Raw genomic sequence first — 9059 nt, 5'->3', positions numbered from 1 at the left:
GACAAGCAAGTACGTATTTTACGACTTTAAAAGGAATAGTTACACGTACATTTATTGCAAAAATTGTCTATCAGGATGAAATGTTAGAAATTTAGCGGTACGATAACGTGTTAGGTTTCGCCAACATAGCAACGCTGAACGTGCATTGTTCTTTGATGTAGAACGTGACATCCGTCCTTTATTTCCCTGTTATCGCTACTGAAACGAGTCGCTATTTGCACTACGACTATTGCGCAGATTAGTATGCTTTTCCTTCACCATTCTGGGGGAAAAAGGTCCGACAAATCGCAAATACCCATCGTCTGTTTCACGCTATCTCGTACTCGGAGAGGTGAGCGAGTTGTATACTTCAGAAAGCCGTAGGCTCAATGGTTTGATAACATTCTCCATTCCTTCGTGTGGCTGTTGAGAGATCCACTGTTGAGATAGCAGGTGATGTTGTTTCTAACACTGCGCTTCCTATCCCCTCATACTTCTGTCCAACAATGAAGGATCTGGGCTGCTATTCTTTCTCACAGTTCGGCGCTTCAGCTTCCACAGCATAACACGGGGATAAACTATCTTCGTAGGATGTCTCAATACTTGGCCCACTTCTTGAAAAAATGACCCTCTCCGGTGTTTCCTGGCGTGGAACGTCTTCTTCCCCAGGCTCATTTTGCAGCACCAAAGCCATAGACCTGTAACCTCGATGCTGCTGCGCGCGACGTTGCTTCGGTGTGCCTGAGGGTGTGGGGCTGGTGAAAGCAGATGAGATGTATTCGGATGATTCGGCCTCTTCTCTGATATGATTTAGCGACGGCGAATGGAGCACTGTCTCCGTCGTTGATTCAGCTGTTACCGGTTCCGCTTCGAACAAGCCGGTAACAAGCACCTCCGGCGGCAGGAGCTCCATATTTTCTGGCCGATGATTCTTGTTCGCTGATTCACACTGCTGATTCTTCTCCGTTACTGCGGCACTTTCGCTTCCCATCCCATATATTTGCGGTGGCAGCGCCGCTTTTGGTGGCTGTTCGGAAACTATGGATTGCAGTCGCTGGCCCTCGCTTTTTTGTGTTAAGCCTTGGGGTAGTTCACTTAATTGAGGTATAGAGGCTCTTGACTTGAACTGACGGAGCTGTCGTGCTTGACCTGGAGGTGTCGCATGAACGGTGGTTGTAACCTTGGCGCTTAGGCTGCTTGCAATGAGCGGCCAGTTCAGCGGGGAGCAAAGCAGTGCCTTGTCGCTTGCTCTGCAGACATGCTCCTTGGAACCGGATGGTAATTTCGGAGCCTTGCCGTTTTCATGTGCTTTGTAGCCATGTGAGCTTGATGCATTTCTTGCATTTGATACGGACAGCGTGGATTTGTCGAAACTGGAACCACTCTGGCTGCGAGTTGTGAAGCAGCGGCATTTACTGTATTTTTTGAAGGTGGGTGAACGGGTGTCGGAGATCTCCACATAGTGGCCCACTGTAGAACTGCAGCAAGCCTGTGCCTTTGAGCCAGCCTCAAGCAGGTCAGTTTTTTTCATAACGCTCGTCTTGAATATCGATGAAGAGTGTCCGCATGCAGGGATCGGAATTTTGTCCTGACCGACTAGACCACATCCAAGGTGGGCGCGCAAGGAGCCCGCGCTGCTCTTGCGATTTTGGATAGCACACTTGCCGAATGCCGAAGCTTCACCTGGCGCCTTGTGAGCAATCGAGTTCAAACGTCCAGGCGAAAACCCTCTACTCCCGGTAGGACTCGCACATTGCAAAGAATCCACGTGGACGCCGGAGATGGAGATGCCTTGCTGATGGACCGAATGTGGTCTGGAAGGCGCGGACGGCCGGGACGGAGGCCTGGACATTGCCTCTTCTTCGTCTTCTTTTGCAGAAATCACCTATTGAGAACCAGACACTGCCCATAGATTAGCGATGGAAAATACTCACGAATATAAGTGTTCAGAAGCGAAAAGGAAGTAGCGAATTCCTGAGGACACGTATTTAACTTAATATTATACATTTAGTGAAGAGGAATGCCTGGCGCTGCCGCGACATCGTCAGTCGTCCGGGAGGCGCGAGCTCGAGATTGCCTGGGCTGCTATGGTTGAGACGCTGCCAACGCTGCCTGCTGCTCTCCTGTCCTCTCCTTTGTTCTAAATAGATTTTGGCGGATGTGCTGCTATTTTCCCTCACCCTGGAATTACGCAACCGAGCTCTGCCGTCCATCATGCCTGACAAAGCGAACCCCCAGACATCTCACCGGTCTCACCAGCCATGACATGTTCCTGTGCCCAGCGTCACCGAGATCCTGACATCTTCAGCGGCACCGATGACAAAGAGTTTGAAGATTGGCTGGAATCGTAAGAAAGAGCGAGCACCACAAAGAAATGGGACGATCTCGTAAAGCTCAACAACGTGATCTTCTATTTATCGGATGTCGCCAAGCTGCGGTTTAAAGAACCTCGAAGCCGGTCTCCGCACGCTGGCTAGCTTCAAATCTAGCATCGCAGAAGTTTTCGGCCGCCCTGGAGCGCGCAAGCTTTGCGCTGAACAACGCTTACTAAGTCGACTCTACCTACACCTTCTCGATCTCTGCGCCGTCAAGCTTCCCACTTAAAGATGTCGGATGGCTTTCTCTATCGCCGGAATTACCTCTCTGTTGGCCGCGAGTGGCTCCTAGTAATGAACGCCGTAGTCAATGCCATGGAACCACCACATCCTGACGTAAACGGCGTGACAGACGGATGATGGCAATGCAGTGACGAAAAAAGGGAATGACCGTGATTCATTGGGAAGACCGATGGAGTTGCGCTCAACAAAATGCCCAGATGCCAATTCAGACGTACATACCTAGTGGCACAAGCCCAATTGGACATGGTTAGGGCCTCAGGCTGTTGTTTGACCGCACACCACGCAGTGTTCGATTGTCGGCCTCTTTCTGTCTTTTGGTTTTACGTTTCTTTCTGGGTTCGATGGCATTTCTCATTGCCAAACAGTCCAGAGTTATCGCTGTGGTGGTATGCCACTTGTGGCTGTACCCGATAAACACATACACGCCCAGTAACACAGTAAACACCACCTGACCCATGGCCTTGTGTCTAGAACACTCGGCCGCAATGTATCGGGGAGGCAGCGGGGTCAGCCTGGTGTCGGTGGTTGGCGGGACCCCTTAGTGTGCCGGTGTAGTTAGGAAGGGGTCCGCAGGTCGGGTCAGAACCTACATCTGCCTTGAGAAGTACTCAACCTTCTTTATCGATTGAGCCATTTCTGTGGCAGCCTTGGTACCATCGCTGCCCTCTTCTAGTTCTTTTAAGCAATTAGCATTCCTTGATAGTTTTACCAACGTTGCAGTATAATTCTAGCCTCTTTAACATACACGGGGACCGAAGTTCTCTGCTAGCTTCTGCCACTGGGCATGTGCTTGCTGCTATTTTGCTGAGACCACCATATGTCCCTCTGGCTACGTGGCTTAACTGACAACACGGCACACTTTTTAAAGAATGATTTAAACCCCCTATAATTCTGAATGCATACAGTGGCGTGCACTGTACATATTCGGTAAACAATTAGCTTCTGTGAACAATCCTGTGCTTTCAATTTGCCCAACATTATTATTTCGACATTAAGAAGCTTCTCTAGTTTTGAGAGTACTTACAGAAATGTCCAGGAGGGCTGCCACGTGCTGTTATTATTGAGCGCCGTAAACCAAAGCTATGAGGAGCGCCTCGTGTGATCCCTCATACTGTAGGCACGGGAGACGCTTCCGACAGATGGCGACTCCATAAGTCCTTGTCCCCAATAGTCGGAGCGTAGCAGTCAACAAAGGCGGGTCTTCGGACTGACCTCATTGGAGCGTAGAACCCCTCAGTTTTCCAAAAGTAGAGCCATTCTTAGATCTTTCCGCCACCCCGCTCTCCCCGACATTTTCTCCTCCACGCTTCCTGTCGCCCCAGCCTCCTCCGCTCCCCCATTGGCCAATCTGTGTCACGTGGAAGCAGGCGCCGCGCTGTTGTATATTTTTTTTCTTTCCAGGGCGCTCCGACCGCCATTGTTGGACATGCGCGACGAAACTACGCGCAAACGGACTGATCGAATGCGTTAGGGACGAGAACCTAATGGTGATGCCTTGCTGCAGCACATTCGGTAGCCGCAACCGACACAGCGACGGCAAAAGGTTTCTTTGCCATACAGCGAGCGTAACGCACAAAGAAGGAAAGTGTGGATAGATACGATTGAGCGGGCCGACTTCGAGGAAGTGGCAAAAACACACGGCTTTGTGAAGTGCCACGGTTCCTCACAACCTCTTCTTTTAAGCCTAGTTCACACCTGCCGCTTCGAAAAAGCGTGTGTGTTCATGCTCTGCGTGCTTTTAGCGAGCTTTAAGTTGACTTTTTTCGAATATGCTCTCTTTGTTTCATGTATTTTCGTCTTGCGCCGAAAGGGTACGCATCTGCGGCTGCCCTGTGACACAAAAGCGACTTTATTCATGGTATGTTTTGAGCTCCACCAGAAGTTAGCACATTCTAGACGCTTTTGCATGGGTAACTATGACTTACGAATGCAGTCGTTTAGCTTCGAATGTACGCCCGCGTGTATTAATTTGGTTTGTAGTGATTAACGTTTTTAACGTCCCGAAGCGACTAAAGCTATAATGGAGGTCGTAGTGGATGGCTCCGGATTACTTTATTTAGGTCGCCTGGGGATGTTTAACGTGCACTTTAATCGTAGTTGTACGTGGGCCGGTAAATTCCTTGTTGGCGTTTCGTAATTCTCGAGCGGGCGCGGTAGCACTGCGCCAGAAGTTGGCCCTCGGCGTGATTGCATTTATTTATGAGATTTTATTTACTATTTATAACAACGTGTCATTATTTCGTATTATTGACGGCGCCTCCAGGGCACCAAAGCGGCAACGGGAACACTTGTAATGTCACGTGCTCTCCAGAGGCCTCTGTTAGCCGTTACATGTGCCCTCCTGGAGCAGTATTTGTAAAAATAAAAAATAACAATCTATAGTAACGATTACCTAAGCACCCCGCAACTAAAAAAGCGCCCCGCGACTGCTGCAACATACCGCGCCCGTGCGAGGAGAATTGCGGAATACCAACGAGGAATCTCTCCACAGGCCCCTTGCATTTCGCTTCCATCCCGGCTCGCTGCCGGACGCGTCCTCAATATTGCAAGCATGTGCAGCGGCTACTCGCACGTCTTGTGTGCAGGAATATAATGGCCGAGAAAGAGCGAAAGGGACCGCCGGTTGGCTGATAAGGATGAACATTTTTGCTGCTTAACGTTAACATTTTATGCGTCCATTTAAGCAAATGGGTATCGCATGCGTCATATGCACTCTATGGGAACCTACGAAACCACGCACACATACTTTCACGCCGTCAAAACCTGAAGCTCTAGTAATTACGCGCGCGCTTGAGCACACCTCGTGCATGCGTCGTGTTTGAGCAACACGAACTCTCAACGTGCGCGTTCTTTACGCTTTAAATAATGGTCCTTTTCTGTATATTTTCCGCAATTCCAATACGACATTCTTAAGGCCATTTAACGACGGATGAAGGAAGATCTCGATTACAAAAACTTGTGCGCAGGGCTCGAACGAACTTTTCCGCGGATTTCCTCCGGTAGCGTGTTAGCCGTCGTCTGCTACGGCGGGGTCAGCATGGGCGGCGCCACCATCTAGGCCCCGCCGAGCGGAGGAGGAGGGAAGGGGTGGGCGCTACACATAGAGTTTCTCCCTATAACACCTAGAGGGAAATCTGGCGCCACCGTCTATGAGAGTTTCTTAAGGGGCGCCGTGCCGTCATGGGAATGACGGTATATGTGCCTGCGAGGCTTGTGCTGGCTGGTGTTGTAAGATGCTTCGTCTAAAACGGGGATATGGCTACACAAATAACGCGTTCTTAAAGCAAAATCTTCATAGAAGGTTTCCATTCACGCATATTACATCTTTACTCACCTACAATGCATGACCAAGCGAAGAAAAGCAAGAACAGACGACAAACTCTTTCAAAGCGAGCACGAATCTTGTAGTCCGTCCTCCAACATTAGCGGCCCGCTGATACTTTTTACGCTTCATATAATTCTACATGCAACAACAAATTCTAATAGTTAAACATAATAAGCTTTTGTGTAATAATAATGCTAAAACAGCTTTTTGCATGCTGTTTTAGTAGAAGACGAATCATTGTGACCGACCGAACCGTGCTTGCCTGGCTCTCCGAGAACGATGCCAATCCGAAGTCACAATATACCGGCATTCCCATGCATACCACAGCGCAGCAGCGCCAGATTTCCCTCTAGGTAATATAGTGAGAAACTCTATTGCGTTACTATTGGAGATTGAGGGGTTTTATTGCAGCGCCATTCGCAGCGCCGCCATCGGTAGCGTAGGAAACTAGTCGGCGTTGGTCACTGCGAAGTGCGGGCGACCTTTTGAACGCGAAGCTCGAAACCTATGCAGTGTGCGAGGCATTGAGGACGCGGCATTGGGCGGAGTTAATTCTTCCGGCTAACGCCTGGGACCGCTGCTGTCTCGGCGCGCGGACGCGTAATCATGCGGCTGTGTATATAAGTCTCCGCGTTTTCTTTATAACGCGGAAAAAAAAATAATTACGCAAGACGTAGCACACGACAACAACGGATCGGTGTTCTAAAACACAAATATTACTTTTCTATCAAGATTAACGCCCTCAATTCAGTTACAAGAAGTTCGTTAATAAATCTAATCTAATTATTGATAGTTCCATTCTGACGAAAGAAAAAAAGAAGATGCTCCTGGGGCGGAACGCCACTGCTGACAGAATACCATTGGTTGAGTCCTCGTATATTCTATATTTTAAGAGCATGGGTAACGTTAGCTGGGACACTCTGTATACCTGGGGCCCCATAACGTTAAACTATTCCAATCTATTTTTAATTCAGTATCGCGACGTCAAATAATACGTAACTGCCGACGCAAGCACGGTGCGGTGACCCGCAGCGTTGCCCTAAAGGCCCATACAAACGCTCTCCTCGTTTGTGGGAGGTCACTTTTGTTTGATTTAAAAACGAATAACGTTGCCTGCATTGAGCGGTTTTTCTTGTCTAAGTGGCTGACAAGAGGCGAGGAGCACGCTCAATCGGAGAAGGTTTCCAGCACAGCAAAAATAGATAACTAGATGGGGAGGGTCGCACCCGCGTCTGCCATCGGTCCGCTAAACCTTACTTTGTCTGCGGTGGCTGGTCGAAAATCGCGGCGGCGTGCAACGGAAGGTTAAGAATGCCGTTAAAACAGATACTTAGCAAAAAATAGTTGGCAGAGCGATGTCGTATATATGCCGAAACGCCTAGATAACGTTAGGCTGCCACACAAAAAATGTTGTTATACGCAAATAAACCCATGCTCTCCGGCAGTTGCGAATAGCTAGTGCCTAAGCGATCGGCGCGCAGCCATCTTCTATTCCTTTCGCAGCGGGGCAGTCACCAGCTATTCAGATAAAAAATCATTTTTGTTCCGCATATTAATGCATCTTTAACGCGTACACGTCATTTTGACGCGGTGAGCTTTCGCAGTATTGTGACGTCGCGTGACAGAAAGGCGAGGTGGCCGCAGCCCGAAAACTTTTGACTAGTAGCAGATGGCTATTGGGAAAGAAGCGTCGAATAAGAAATAACAATGTATCTAACCATGCATAATCAGGGTGCACATATCATATGCGGTTTTTGTGCTCGACTATGCGTCGCGCGCGCTTTGGAGTTTCAGTTGTTTCGTTATCGCGTCGTGCTGCGCTGGTTCTGCTCGCTCGCGAAACTCTCATTTGGAACAAGCAGCGAGAATGCCACGTCCATTTAATGTCGTGGGATGCGCGAACGGTCCGCGGAACTTGGCCAAGCGCAGTTGCAGCGGCGAATCCAACATTACTTATCACTGTGTGCCAACGAGTGAATCTCTCCGTTCGAAGTGGTTAAGTGCCGTAACTCTGTCACAGCGCGTTGACAAAGAGCCGGAAAGTCGCATAGTGTGCTCGCTGCACTTTCGTCCAGAGGATTACGAGTTCAACGCCGACTTACTGAAGTCGTGTGGAGTGCCTTTCAAAGTAGTGCTTTCCCGTAGCGCTGTTCCGTCGGTCTTGCCTGCATTCTCCAAAGCGCAAGAACTGCAGGTCGAAGACGGGGCGTGCGGGTGAGAGCGGCATTTGGTTTTCACGTAGGAAAAGCTACAAATGTACGAATATGTACAGCCATGACATACAGTTGCCGTCGTAGTAGTACGCAACGACGCCGGCAGTGCGAGCCCTCAACAGCAGGTCACGTTCATCAGTGCTTAAGTCGCTGAAGTTGAGCCCAGCATCGCGAGCCAATGTGTCGTTGTCAGGGTTGTTCATTGCAACGAGCGTCAAAGTTGGCGTCATAAAATAAACAACCAGCTTATCGTCGCGCGCTTTCCATTCCGCTAGTCACCATAGTTCCGCTTTCGGGCTGCTGTCGGCTCGGTCTCTGCTCGATTCTGGCCGCGCGTTTGCCTTTTGCGCAGAAAAGCCGTAGCGCCGTCTGCGGGCGCCGTTTTACTCACCGACGGCGCAACGTCACTATGAGACCATAACGTCACCACTCCTCGATCGGAGGGCGGGCGATTTGAACTGCGCTAGAGGTACAGGGACGCTTCAGAACGCATTTTCTCTTAAAATAAGTCTCTTCGCATGAAACAAGCGTTTCGAGGTTTCTGGGATGGTATTTCAACTGTCTACGTTGACTTAATATTAACTTTCAGTGTCCCTTTATTAACGGACCGCGCTATTCACACGAGTAAGAAAAGTCGAGGCGAGGAATAACAAACGTCCCGCTGAGCTAGTGCAGTGCAAATGCAACTTCTCCATATTGTAGAAACCGTCTAGTCTGACATGACGCTGTTAAACTGCCTAACCAAACCGGCCTTCTAAATCTATGGGCTAGGATCTGTAAAAAGCGCATAAAGAATAGCAATAGTTCGCAAACGAATGCGACTTCAGAATGTGTTGATTTGCTGCAGACGTTTGGAGGTTAATGCTATTATTCACATGTAGAGCCCACGTACAAGCGCGCTGGCCAGTTCAAGTTCCTGTATAG

Source organism: Dermacentor andersoni, chromosome 6, assembly GCF_023375885.2.
Source record: "Dermacentor andersoni chromosome 6, qqDerAnde1_hic_scaffold, whole genome shotgun sequence".
Classification (NCBI taxonomy): domain Eukaryota; kingdom Metazoa; phylum Arthropoda; class Arachnida; order Ixodida; family Ixodidae; genus Dermacentor; species Dermacentor andersoni.
This window is presented reverse-complemented; position numbering follows the sequence as displayed.